Source organism: Lacerta agilis, chromosome 5 (genome assembly GCF_009819535.1).
Source record: "Lacerta agilis isolate rLacAgi1 chromosome 5, rLacAgi1.pri, whole genome shotgun sequence".
In the NCBI taxonomy this organism is placed as follows: domain Eukaryota; kingdom Metazoa; phylum Chordata; class Lepidosauria; order Squamata; family Lacertidae; genus Lacerta; species Lacerta agilis.
Genome location: NC_046316.1, coordinates 95699011 through 95711451, shown reverse-complemented (window position 1 = coordinate 95711451; position 12441 = coordinate 95699011).

Here is a 12441-nt window from a genome sequence, read left to right as displayed (position 1 = left end):
GACAATTTCATTGTCCATAAAGTGGGAGAAGCAACAAGAGGATCAGCCATTTTAGATCTGGTCTTGACCAATAGTGATGACTTGGTAAGTGGGTTAGAAGTGGCAGGATCATTAGGTGGGAGTGATCATGCTCTTCTGGAGTTTATTATACAGCAGAAAGGAGAAACCAAACATACTAAGACTCAAATTCTATACTTTAAGAAAGCCGACGTCAGAAAATTTAGGGAAACGCTGGGTGTGATCCCATGGTCAGTAATACTAAAAGGGAAGGGAGTTCATGATGGCTGGGAGCTTGTTAAAAGGGAGATATTAAAAGCACAACTTCAAGCAGTACCAATGAGACAAAAACATGGAATGTGCCTAAAGAAGCCAGGGTGGCTATCTAAAGAACTTTTAACTGATTTAAGATTTAAAAGGGATATGTACAAAAAATGGAAAAAGGGGGAAATCACCAGAGAGGAATTCAAACAAATAGCCAGCACGTGTAGAGACAAAGTCAGAAAAGCTAAAGCACAGAATGAACTCAGGCTTGCTAGAGAGGTTAAAAGCAATAAAAAGGGCTTTTATGGGTATGTCCGTAGCAAAAGGAAGAACAATGAAACAGTGGGGTCACTTAGAGGAGAAGATGGTGAAATGCGAACAGGAGATAGAGAAAGGGCAGAACTCCTCAATGCCTTCTTTGCCCCAGTCTTCTCCAAAAAAGAAAACAACGCCCAACCTGAAGAATATGGAGCAGATGATTCAGCAGGGGAAACACAGCCCAGAATAAGTAAGGAGGTAGTACAGGAATACTTGGCTAGTTTAGATGTATTCAAGTCTCCAGGGCCAGATGAACTACATCCAAGTGTATTAAAAGAACTGGCAGAGGTGATTTCAGAACCACTGGCAGTAATCTTTGAGAATTCCTGGAGAACAGGCGAAGTCCCAGCAGACTGGCGGAGGGCAAATGTTGTCGCTATTTTCAAAAAGGGGGAAAGAGAAGACCCAAACAATTACCGCCCAGTCAGCCTGACATCAATACCAGGAAAGATTCTAGAGCAGATCATTAAGCAAATGGTCTGTGAGCACCTAGAAAGGAATGCTGTGATCACTAAAAGTCAGCATGGGTTTCTGAAAAATAAGTCATGTCAGACCAATCTGATCTCATTTTTTGACAGAATTACAAGCCTGGTAGATGAAGGGAACGCTGTGGATGTAGCCTATCTTGATTTCAGCAAGGCCTTTGACAAGGTACCCCATGATATTCTTGTAAAGAAGCTGGTAAAATGTGGGCTAGACAATGCTACCATTCAGTGGATTTGTAACTGGCTGACTGACCGAACCCAAAGGGTACTCATTAACGGCTCCTCTTCATCCTGGAGAAAAGTGACTCGTGGGGTGCCACAGGGTTCTGTCTTGGGCCCAGTCTTATTCAACATCTTCATCAAGGACTTGGATGATGGGCTTGAGGGTATCCTGATCAAGTTTGCAGATGACACCAAATTGGGAGGGGTGGCTAATACCCCAGAGGACAGGATCACACTACAAAATGACCTTAACAGATTAGAGAACTGGGCCAAAGCAAACAAGATGAATTTTAACAGGGAGAAATGTAAAGTACTACACTTGAGCAAAAAAAAAATGAAAGGCACAAATACAGGATAGGTGACACCTGGCTTGAGAGCAGTACGTGTGAAAAGGATCTAGGAGTCTTGGTAGACCATAAACTTGACATGAGTCAACAGTGTGATGCAGCAGCTGAAAAAGCCAATGCAATTCTGGGCTGCATCAATAGGAGTATAGCATCTAGATCAAGGGAAGTAATAGTACCACTGTATTCTGCTCTGGTCAGACCTCACCTCGAACACTGTGTTCAGTTCTGGGCACCACAGTTCAAGAAGGATACTGACAAGCTGGAATGTGTCCAGAGGAGGGCAACCAAAATGGTCCAAGGCCTAGAAACGATGCCTTATGAGGAACGGCTTAGGGAGCTGGGTATGTTTAGCCTGGAGAAGAGAAGGTTAAGGGGTGATGTGATAGCCATGTTCAAATATATAAAAGGATGTCATATGGAGGAGGGAGAAAGGTTTTTTTTCTGCTGCTCCAGAGAAGCGGACACGTGGCAATGGATTCAAACTACAAGAAAGAAGATTCCACCTAAACATTAGGAAGAACTTCCTGACAGTAGGAGCTGTTTGACAGTGGAATTTGCTGCCAAGGAGTGTGGTGGAGTCTCCTTCCTTGGAGGTCTTTAAGCGGAGGCTTGACAGCCATCTGTCAGTATTGCTTTGATGGTGTTTCCTGCTTGGCAGGGGGTTGGACTGGATGGCCCTTGTGGTCTCTTCCAACTCTATGATTCTATGATCATGACAAAGAGGTAGGATTTCTAGATAGCCTAAATGACTGTAGCTCAGAGCAGTTGGTGTTGGAATTGACCAGAGGGGAGGTGACCCTGGACTTAATCTTGAGAGGCCCCCAGGACCTGGTGCAGATTGTATCTATCCAAGAGTCCTCAAAGAACTCAAATGTGAAATTGCTGATCATATATATATATGGGGGGGGGGATCTTCAGTGCCAAGGTGCCGAATTTACTTAAGACGGCCATGTGTGTGTGTGTGTGTGTGTGTGTGTGTACATATGTATATGTATATATACACATACATAGAAACAAACTTGTCTGTCGGATCAGCCGCCATGCCTGAGAATTGGAAAGTAGCCAATGTTACACCAATTTTAAAAAATGGATCCAGGGAGAATCCTGGAAATTACAGGCTGCTTAGCTTAAGTCTGTTCCTGGAAAACTGGTGGAAAGTACTGTTAAGGATAAAATAACCAAACATATAGAAGAACAAGCCTTACTGAAGCAGAGGCAACATGGCTTCTGTGATGGAAAGCCCTGTCCTATTTGATTGATGATTGATGGATTGATTTCATTTGTATCCCATCTTTTTTTCCAAGGAGCTCCAAGTGGCATACATGGTTCTTCCTCTCCTCGTTTAAAAAGGGACTAATTGAGCATCTCTCCAAGGGAGTTATGTACACACCTTTCTTTCAGGTGAAACACAGAATCAGAAGAAGCAGTTACTGGGCTCATACAGGGCACAATATGCTAGTTCTCAATTAGCTCCCCTGCTAGAAAAAAAAAAAACCACTGCACTCTTGAGAATGTCAACAAGCAGATAAATGTGATCCAGTTGATCAGCTTTAAATAAATCAATTGGTGTTGCTGACACTCTCCTTGCATGTCTGCTTAACCCTTCATCCACCAGGGCTCCCTCCAACTTGAGGAGCTGGACCAGATGGACCATTGCTTTGATCCAGCAAGTTCTTCTTTTGTCCTTGGGTTTGGGTGACCTCTGGCCTCTGTAGGGTGGTGGGTTCATTAAGGTGGTTTGACCCCAGGCGTGTTATGGGTCCAGATGGTTTCTGGTAGCTTACCAGAACCTTCTTACCTTTCATTGATCTGGCCAGCTGCCCTGTAGAAATCCTAGCTGAATCCCTAAAAGCGGAGCTATTTTAGGCAGTTGACAGGAGAACTCTGGGGTATCCTCTCCTGACTGGAGCCAGAGGGTGGGGGTGAGATCTGCATTGGCAGAGAATGTGCGCCAGTCACGTCCTTGCTGGGAAAAGAGACCCCGGGTGACCTCTTGACCATGGTCTTGCGCTGCATATGAGAGCTGCCAACACAGGAAAGTCCATCAGCCAGCCAGTTAACAACTGGATCCTCTTACTTCCATACTGGAGAGTTTCTGCTTGCTTCTGACCTAATTTAACAAATCTCATGGAAAACAAGGAGGTCCCAACCAAATAAGAATGGCAACTTTAGTTGACAGAATATGCACAACTTGCAGACTTAACATATAGAATAAGAGAACAAGAAGAACACATGTTTAAAGAAGATTGGAAAACGTTTATTGAATATATGTAAAATAATTGTGTATAGCTAAAAATGCTGGCAGCATGAAGATAAATTCAACAGTGTAAATAAGTTTTGATGGATGCAATAATGGAAAACCGATTGGTATAGTTTTCATAAAATATGCAGGGATTTAAGATATGTAAAATGAACCATGGAAAGAGAAGAAGGGAATTCATTGATATCTTAGTGTATTTGAAATTGTAAAACAGAAAATTTAATAAAAATGATATTAAATAATACTAATTATTATTATTATTATTATTATTATTATTATTATTTCACAAGTCTCCTGAAGAGCCTCAGTCCAGGATGCTCCAGAGAGCCAGCAATGAGCTGCCCTGGGCCGTGGTTGCTTCCCTTACTTCTGCCCTCCTCTTCCTTGTGCAGGGAAGCACTGGCACAATGGCCTTTCAGAGGTGTCTCAGAAGCCTCTCCATGCCCCCGTTCACACCAGCAGCCCCACCCAAAGGTCCTGCTGCAACACACATGCCACTTTCCTGATGACTTGCTCAAGAATGGCAGCTCCCGCTCTGGCAGGGGTACCCAGCCTTGGCTGAGAAGGGGGAGGTCCCCCTCCAGGACCTCCCCGTTTCTAGGTGAGCCAGCATTGAGGCAAGGGGCTCCCCCAGAGGCCTGCTTCCTTCCCTGTCTGTGCTGACCTCCTGAAGGGGCTCTGGAGGAGGAACGCAGCCCCCCTGGGCACCAGCACCTTCCTACCCGGGAAGCCTCCTCTCTGCCTGCCCTGCTGGAACCCCTCCCCCTCCCGCCAGAGCTCCTCTTCTAGGGGCTTTTCCCAAATCACGCCTTGGCAGCGGCATCTCACCCCTGCTGGTCTCTGCCAGACCCCCGTGTCCATGTAGGCAGGGAGCAGTATCTGACATCACTGAGATCCAGTGCAGATTCCCTCCTGGGCTGAGGGGGCTCTTGCGAGGAATCCTATTTGGAATAAGGAAATTTCCCTTAAAAAAAGGAAAAAGTTGACAGCTATGGTTTGTGTCTTCATTGCTGCTGGAGAATGGCTGGATGCCAGAATGTGGCCCTTTCAGTGGGGCTCCTAAGCAAGACTTTCCCTTCCAAGTGGAACGGGCTTTGGGGCTGCCTTTGCATTACTCTCCCTGTGGTGAAAGTAATGCTGCTGCTGATTTATTTATTTCATAAAAGTTTGTTCAAAAATGACTCTGTGTTTTCTTCTCAGAGGTCTGAATGCATTTTGTTTGTTTTCACTTTGAAAGTTTGCTTCAGTTGAAAAGCAGGTTAGAATTCCTTGAAGAAACACTAAAGGTGGAATATGAAGCATTTCTACTCCATGAAGGTGAGAACCTGTGGAGGGACAGCCCGTCACACCCCCCCAACCCCCCAGGCCCTGCCCCCAATTCCCCATGAGGCAGAGCGATGGGCTCTGGGGGCCTGACCTGAGCCAGCAACCCCGGCTCCTCCACCCAGCTGTCCTGGGGGCAGAACGCCCTTGGCCCGCTCTCCAGATCAGCCTGGCCTGAGCCACACCAGGGAGGGGGAGCATGAGGGGCTGTGCCTGACAGCGGAGCAGGTGCCGCCTCTCAGCTGGGTACAAAGCCCGATTCAGCCACTTGGGGAGGGCCCAAGTCCCCTTGTGGTGCCAGCCTGCACCAAGCAGGGAGACAGGGTGCCTTGGTACGTGACGCCTCTCTTGCAAACGCCCCGTCTGGCCCCTCCAGGAGCGCAGAAGGGAGTCAGCCTGGTATCGTGTGCAGAGGCGGGGACCTGGGCAGAATTCCCAGAGGGCTGGTGGAGAGCTGCTGAGGCCAGGAAGTACCTCCCTAAGAGACCCTGCCCCCCATGCCCCACACCGCCACCCAAAAGGGACCTCAGAGAACACTGAAGTGGGTCCGGGCAGGTCCCTGGGGGGCTGCACCTCCTCCCCCTTACCTCTTGACTGGCACATTGGGCCTCGCAGCCTGTCCATCCAATCTGTGGTTCAGACGGCCGTAATGTCTCGCTCAGGGAGCCTGGGGCAATGACACTGCAGGGCGAGGCAGTCCAGAGGGAATCTGCCAGCTGTGAAACCCTTGTGCAGAGGTCCATCCAGATCAGTAGTGTCCTCCACACTCATGGGCAGGGATGGTTCTCCAGGGTTTCAGGCTGAGCTGGAGGTGCTGCCAGCATGGACTGAGACAGGTACACTGAGTGAAAAGTGTGCAGGGCAGATGCTCCTCCGTGGAGCTGCTGCGTGGCCCTATCAAAGGACCAGGGGCCGATGGCTGTGCCAGAAGTGCCTCGGGGGCCGGGTGTCCCTCTCTCCCTGCGGGGCCAGAGCCTTCCGCTCAGCTGAGCCAGACAGAAGAGCTTCCAGGAGGAGCGCCAGCAGGAGCAGGGTCTGCCCCAGCCCCACTCCCCTGGGTCTTCGTCATGCCCCCTGGAGCACAAAGGCAGTTCACCCCAGATGGGCCACTTGCTTGGATCTGGGCATGAACACAACACAGATGCCATGTATGTGCATGAGGGAGGGAGGGAGGGAACGAGCAAGTGTGCATTGGGGGGGGGGGGAGTGCAGGACTCCATTGGGTGCCAGTGCAGGAGGAGAGAAGTGGAGGTGGCACAGACAGGCACTGGTGGGCAGCTCCGTCTTCTCCTGGCCGCAGGTGGTGGGCAGCCCTTGGGATGTGAGGAGACCTCTGCAGCTGGATCAGGCCAAGGTGTGTGTCTCCCTCTTCATCCAGCAGAGGGAAACCTGTCTTCCCAGGAGCTGATGGGGCCGCTTTCGGCAGCATCCTGAATGCTGGAGGAGGGTGAAGGCCTGTAGAAGGTCTCTCCCTCCTCCACCTCCCCTTTTCGTGCCAGCGTTTGCCCAGGCCAGACTCCTGGCTCTGCTGGGCTCCTGTCAGCCATGAATCCCGAAGGAGGAGGAGGAGGAGGAGGAGGAAGACAATCAGGGCCTTGTCCTCCTGCTGCCCTGTGCCAGGCACAGCCTTTAGCTAGACAGAGTCCAGGATGAGTGAGGGCTGCAGCTCAATGGCAGACTATAGAATCGTAGAGTTGGAAGGGATCCCAAGGGTCATCTAGTCCAACCCCGTCATCTCAGCTAAAGCATCCATGACAGGTGGCCACACCTCTGCTTTAAAACTTCCAAGTAAGGCATCTGCCTCACCTGCTCAAGGCCCCAATCCTGCTTGCTGTCAGTCAGTGCAGAGGCTGGCCCTGGCCAGCACTTTGAGACCTGAGACCTGCACTTCACTCAAAGGGGCGTTTGGGGATCCCTCTGTTCGCTGACCAGATCCAGGTGCTCTTGGAGCAGAACGGTTTCGATATCACCACAGAATCCTCCTGGAGAGGCTGTCCGAGTTGGGGGCGAGCGGCACGGCTTGCAGTGCTTCCAGTCCTCCTTGGATGGTCGTCTTCAGGAAATGATGCTTGGGGGCTCTTTTTCTTTCTTTTTAATAAGAATTTATTAAATTTTAACAATAAAACATACACAAAACACAAAATACAACAACAAAAAAGACTACAAAAATACAAAAAACTTAACACCGAACACTTATTTAACTATCCTTATCTTATTCCTAACATCATTTTGGGACTTCCTCTCATCCTCCCTTCTGCATTCATTTCTAATCTTCTTTAGTAACTTTGTAACATTGTAAAATCTTTCTCACCTATCTTAATCATTATAAACAACCAACATTTAACTCTATTAATCCTGGTAAAATCAACTCAACATAATTCTAAACTACTACTTATATCCTATCTTTGACTAACTTATGGCATTACTGTAGCCGTAAATGTCCTCTGATTTTAATTTCAAATGTTTATCTTTTCACGTCGTTTCAAATATTCTTTGAATTTCTTCCAATCCTCTTGCACCTTCTCCTCCCTCTGGTCTCGGAGTTTCGCGGTCAGTTCTGCGAGTTCCATGTACTCAATCAACTTCATCTGCCCATCTTCAACTGTTGGTAATTCTTCAGTTTTCCAGTTTTTAGCCATTAAAATCCTAGCAGCTGTTGTGGCATATAAAAAAAATGTTCTGTCTTTGTTGGGAATTTCATAATTGGTCATGCCCAGCAGAAAGGCCTCTGGCTTCTTAGTAAATGTGTTTTTCAACACCTTTTTAAGCTCATTATAAATTTTCTCCCAGAAATCCTTTACCTTTGGGCACGTCCACCACATATGAAAGAAGGTACCTTCTACTTGCTTACACTTCCAGCATTTATTACATAAACCATGATACAGTACATCTTAGCTAACTTTACTGGAGTTAAATACCATCTATATATCATTTTCATCATGTTTTCCTTCAACACATTGCATGCAGTAAAATTCGTACCCTCCCTCCACAATCTCTCCCAATCTTCCAACATTATATTATGTCCCACATCTTTAGCCTAAACAATCATTACTGATTTAACCATTTCATCTTTTGTATGCCACTCTAACAACAGATTATACATTCTGGAAAGATTCTTAGTGTTCGGTGCTTGGGGGCTCTTTTTCAGCCCCATGGAGGCTTCCATGTGGGGTCCCTCGGGGCTCCATTCCACCTAGCATGAAGCCACTGAGTGGAGTCATCTGGAGATTTGCAGTGTGTTGACAGCAATACACTGATGCTGCACAGCTCTTTTTCTCCTTTATATCCACAGGCAAGGCAGTAGATGTGCCAGAATGCTGTCTTTCCTCACTAATAGACTGGATGAGAGTCCACCAACCGAAGCTCAATCCAGAGACAAGGCCCAGGACCTCAGGACCTTCAGAACCGCCTCTCCCCATGCAAACCGACCTGGACTCTGCGCTTGTCACCTGAGGCCCATCTCTATGTTCCCCACCTTGAGAGGTTTGGAGGTTGACACCACCAGAACGGGCCTTTTCTGTGGTGACTCCCCAGTTGTGGAACACTTTCATCAGAGAAGCTCACCTGGCACCATCCTTGCATGGTATTTATGTGCCAGGCAAAAACATTTCTCTTTACCCAAGCCTCTGGCCATTAAATTATGGCCTTTTAAAAGTGAAGAGACTGTTGTTATGATTTTTTCTAGATTCAGGTAGGTAGCCGTGTTGGTCTGACACAGTAGAAATATATATAAAAATAAATTTTTTTGTCTTGTAGCACCTTAGAGACCAACTAAGTTTGTTCTTGGTATGAGCACACTTCTTCAGATACACATGATTTTTTCTGTGATTGTTTTTTTTATTCTTTTATTCTTTTTATTATTATTATGCTATGTAAATTATGTTTTCTGTGTTGTACACTGCTCTGGGATCTTCGGATAAAGAACAGTATATAAACTGAATACTGTACATAATAAAAAATAAATAAATACTATAGGTGCCCATCTTGGGCAGCAGAGGGGGCTCAGCTCCTCTGAGGCACAGGGCAAGGCTTCTCTGCTGGCTGGTCCTGGCTCCTGAAATATTTCTGGCCTCCTGGTGATGGGAAGCTGCTCTGGCAAAGGTGCCCTCTTTCATGTCTAGCTTTTCGCACTGATTTGGACAGGAATTGCGGTTTGTTGGGTGGCACAAAGCATCTGTTTCCTGCACATCCTTTTCCCCACCAGGAAGGAACCTTCCACCAGGAAAATTTCCAAGACCATTTTCCTGGGAAGCCATCCAGACAAGGCCCTGAAACAGGCAAGGGATCGTTGCCTGCATGGCAGGGGGTTGGACTACATGACAATGGGCGACCCTTCCAGCCCCCACCCCCAGGGCTTGGTCCTCCCAGCAGGATGACTTGGCCTTCAGCTGGGAGGGGCCTGGGGGGCTCAGGGGGGAGCAGACCTGAGAAACAGCCGAACGGTGAAGAGCTGGAAGATGCTTGGGGGATTCCTGGCCCAAAGCTGGAGTGGGGGGGGGTGCTGCCCTTACATGCCAGGACACATCTGACCCATCCTGCCATGAGGCTGGGGGCTGTGCAACTGGGGGGGGGGCAGTGGCAAAGATGAACTGGGGAGGCTTTTGCCTTCCACCTCGGGCTCTAGGGCTGCAGACACCTCCTTGCCTTGCCCCCCGGGGCCATTTCCCCCCTAGGCCTGCAGTGAAGGGGCAGCTTCTCTCATGGGCTCCTCTTGCACTCTTGGCTCAGCTCTGGCAGGCAGCCCAACCCAGCCAGGAGGATGGAGGCGTTTGGCACCCGGCACAGCAGGCAAATGCCAGAGCACAGATACCCTTGAGGGTCACCATGCCCAGGGGAATGCTGGGGAAATGGCGGTGGTGAGCAGCTCCAGGCCAGCCCTGTGCTTAGCTTCCCAGCATCTGGCTCAGCCCTGCCAGGCCTCATGAGGAAACAGGTTTTTGAAAGGGGGTCCCTATCTCTGCTTCATACATTGGGGGGGGGCTTCCACCCAGGAAGTAGGAAGAGTCCCCTCCTGTGGCCTAAAGGACCCCCCCCCCCAGCACGGACCCTGTTCGCCCCCCCCAACCTGCCAGACAGGCTCTCCACAATGCCCTGTGGCAGCTCTGGCGAGGCACGGCCAAGAAACACCCCCCCCATGGCCCCCGTTGCAGAAGAGACTGGCTGCCTAACATGGGGGGGGGGGGAATCAGCCCCAGCCAGATGCTTCAACAGGCAGTACAGAGGGTGGTGATATAATAGCACAATGCGAAGTCACAGAAAAATGTATCACCACGGACAAGCGCTCCACAATAAGGAGAATAGACAAGCGGACAAATACAGACGTTGTCCTTTTCTTTACAATCGCCACTTCTCTTTCCCAAGGGAAGAACAGAAAGAGGCTCTCCAATCCATCCTTCTATTTGTTAGCCTTTCTTAAAGGGAAATATTAATACAGGCACAGATTTGTCCTGTTTTCTAAGCTATTGCCTGTTTACTACTTCATTGTGCAGCTCGATGATTAAGTTCATCTGTGGGAAGAAACGCTGAGTTTACCAGAACAAAGTCCGGGTGTTGACTTATGAGTTGATGTTGCTTCTATCAAATACACAAGGGACTGTAAAGAAAGAAGACGACGTCTATATTTGCCTGCCTGCCAGCCAGATGTTGGCAGGTTTCCTGGCCAGGAGAATCTGGGGGCCCTGGAGGGCAGCAGGTACAGAACCAGGGGAGGGGGCAGCCAGGCCGGCCTGCACTGCAGGGAGGGCGAGAAGAGCCTTCCCTCCACAGACTGCCGTTGCCAAGTGCAAGAGGAGTTGTGCGAGCAAGAGAGAGGCCAATGGTCTCCCTGCATGGCCGCCCCATGGGGTGGGTCTGTGGGTCTGAGAAGGCCTCTAGGCTGTGGCTCCAGCATGTGCGCCTCCGCCAGCCCCTCGCCCTGCCAGCAGAGCCAAGCCTTGCAGGTCGAGATCCTGCCCTTCCACTTGCCTTCCTCCCTCTTCCACCAGGGGGCAGCACTTGCAGGGAGTGGAGGGACACCCTCCCTTGCAGGGAGGCAGACAAGAGCTTCTCCCCTCCCCTCTGCCCCACAACACCAGGAGGCCAGGCTCTGCGGAGGGGCCTAGAAAGAGGCTGATGGGCACTTCTTAGGGGGGTGGGGAATGCATTGCCCCTCCTGCCTTGCTCTCCCCACAACTGGCCCCAGATGCCTTCCTGCTGCTGCCCCCCCCTCCATGCACCGAGGCCCCAATCCAAGGAGAGAAACAGAGAGAGGAAGGAAGGAAGGAGTCTGGAAGCATCTTCCTTGTCACTGTTGTTTAATGTTAATCAAGGCAGAGGATATTTGATCACAGACTCCCCCTCCCCTGTTACAGAAGTGCAGGCCCCCCTCACCCTCCCACTTTCACAAACACTTTTCATCAGCTTCCAGTGACAGTTTTGTTCGCCTCTGAAGCATCACAAAAATATCTCCACATGGCTTTTTTTGTACAAAAGTGTGTTCCTAAAGCTGCAGAGGCAGCAGAGACTCTGCCATCCTGCCTTGCAGGGCTTGTTCCCTTTCCCAGAGGGCCCCCCCCCACACCAGCCCTTGCTCAGTGGCCGGGGGGGGGGGCGCATGGCTAGCCTGCGGCTCCTTGGTGTGTGCTACCAACAGCGAGAGCCACTTATTGCTGCAGTGCCCTGGGGAGCAAAGGGGACAGGCATCGCTCTCTGCCCCCTGCCAGCATGGTGGAAAGAGTTTGAACTTCTAAAAAGTCCTTTAAAAAAATCCCTGTCCAGCCCAAGGGACCCCTCCTTGCCCTTTAAGAGCATCTGGCTGCCCAAACTGAGGGGACGGGGGCTCCCCCAAACGCTCCCCCTGCCCTGCCTCAGCAGTCCCTGTTCAAAGTGCCCAGCTCAGGAGTGCATCGCTCGCTTGCTCGCAGGAGTGCGTGGGAATGAGCCTGCCTAGTGGGGGGGGGCGTGCTTGTGTTTCTGGTCCACAGAGTACCCCCCCCCCCGGGAGGAGTGTGCAAAAGGCAGGCAAGGCTGGAGGAGGCCCAATGGCTCCTTTGAGCCCCAGCTCCAGCCCAGAGGGAGGGGCTCTAGGGCTTCTGGGCGCTGGGTGGAAGGAGCCAGGGGCACAGGGTGTTCCCCCCCCCCAACCTGGCCTGCCACTCAAGGGGAGGGGGCTCCCAAGGGAGGGCAGCTGTCGATGCAGCAGGGACTCTGACCAAAGCAGCTGAGATGAGCAGGGGGGAAATGGGAC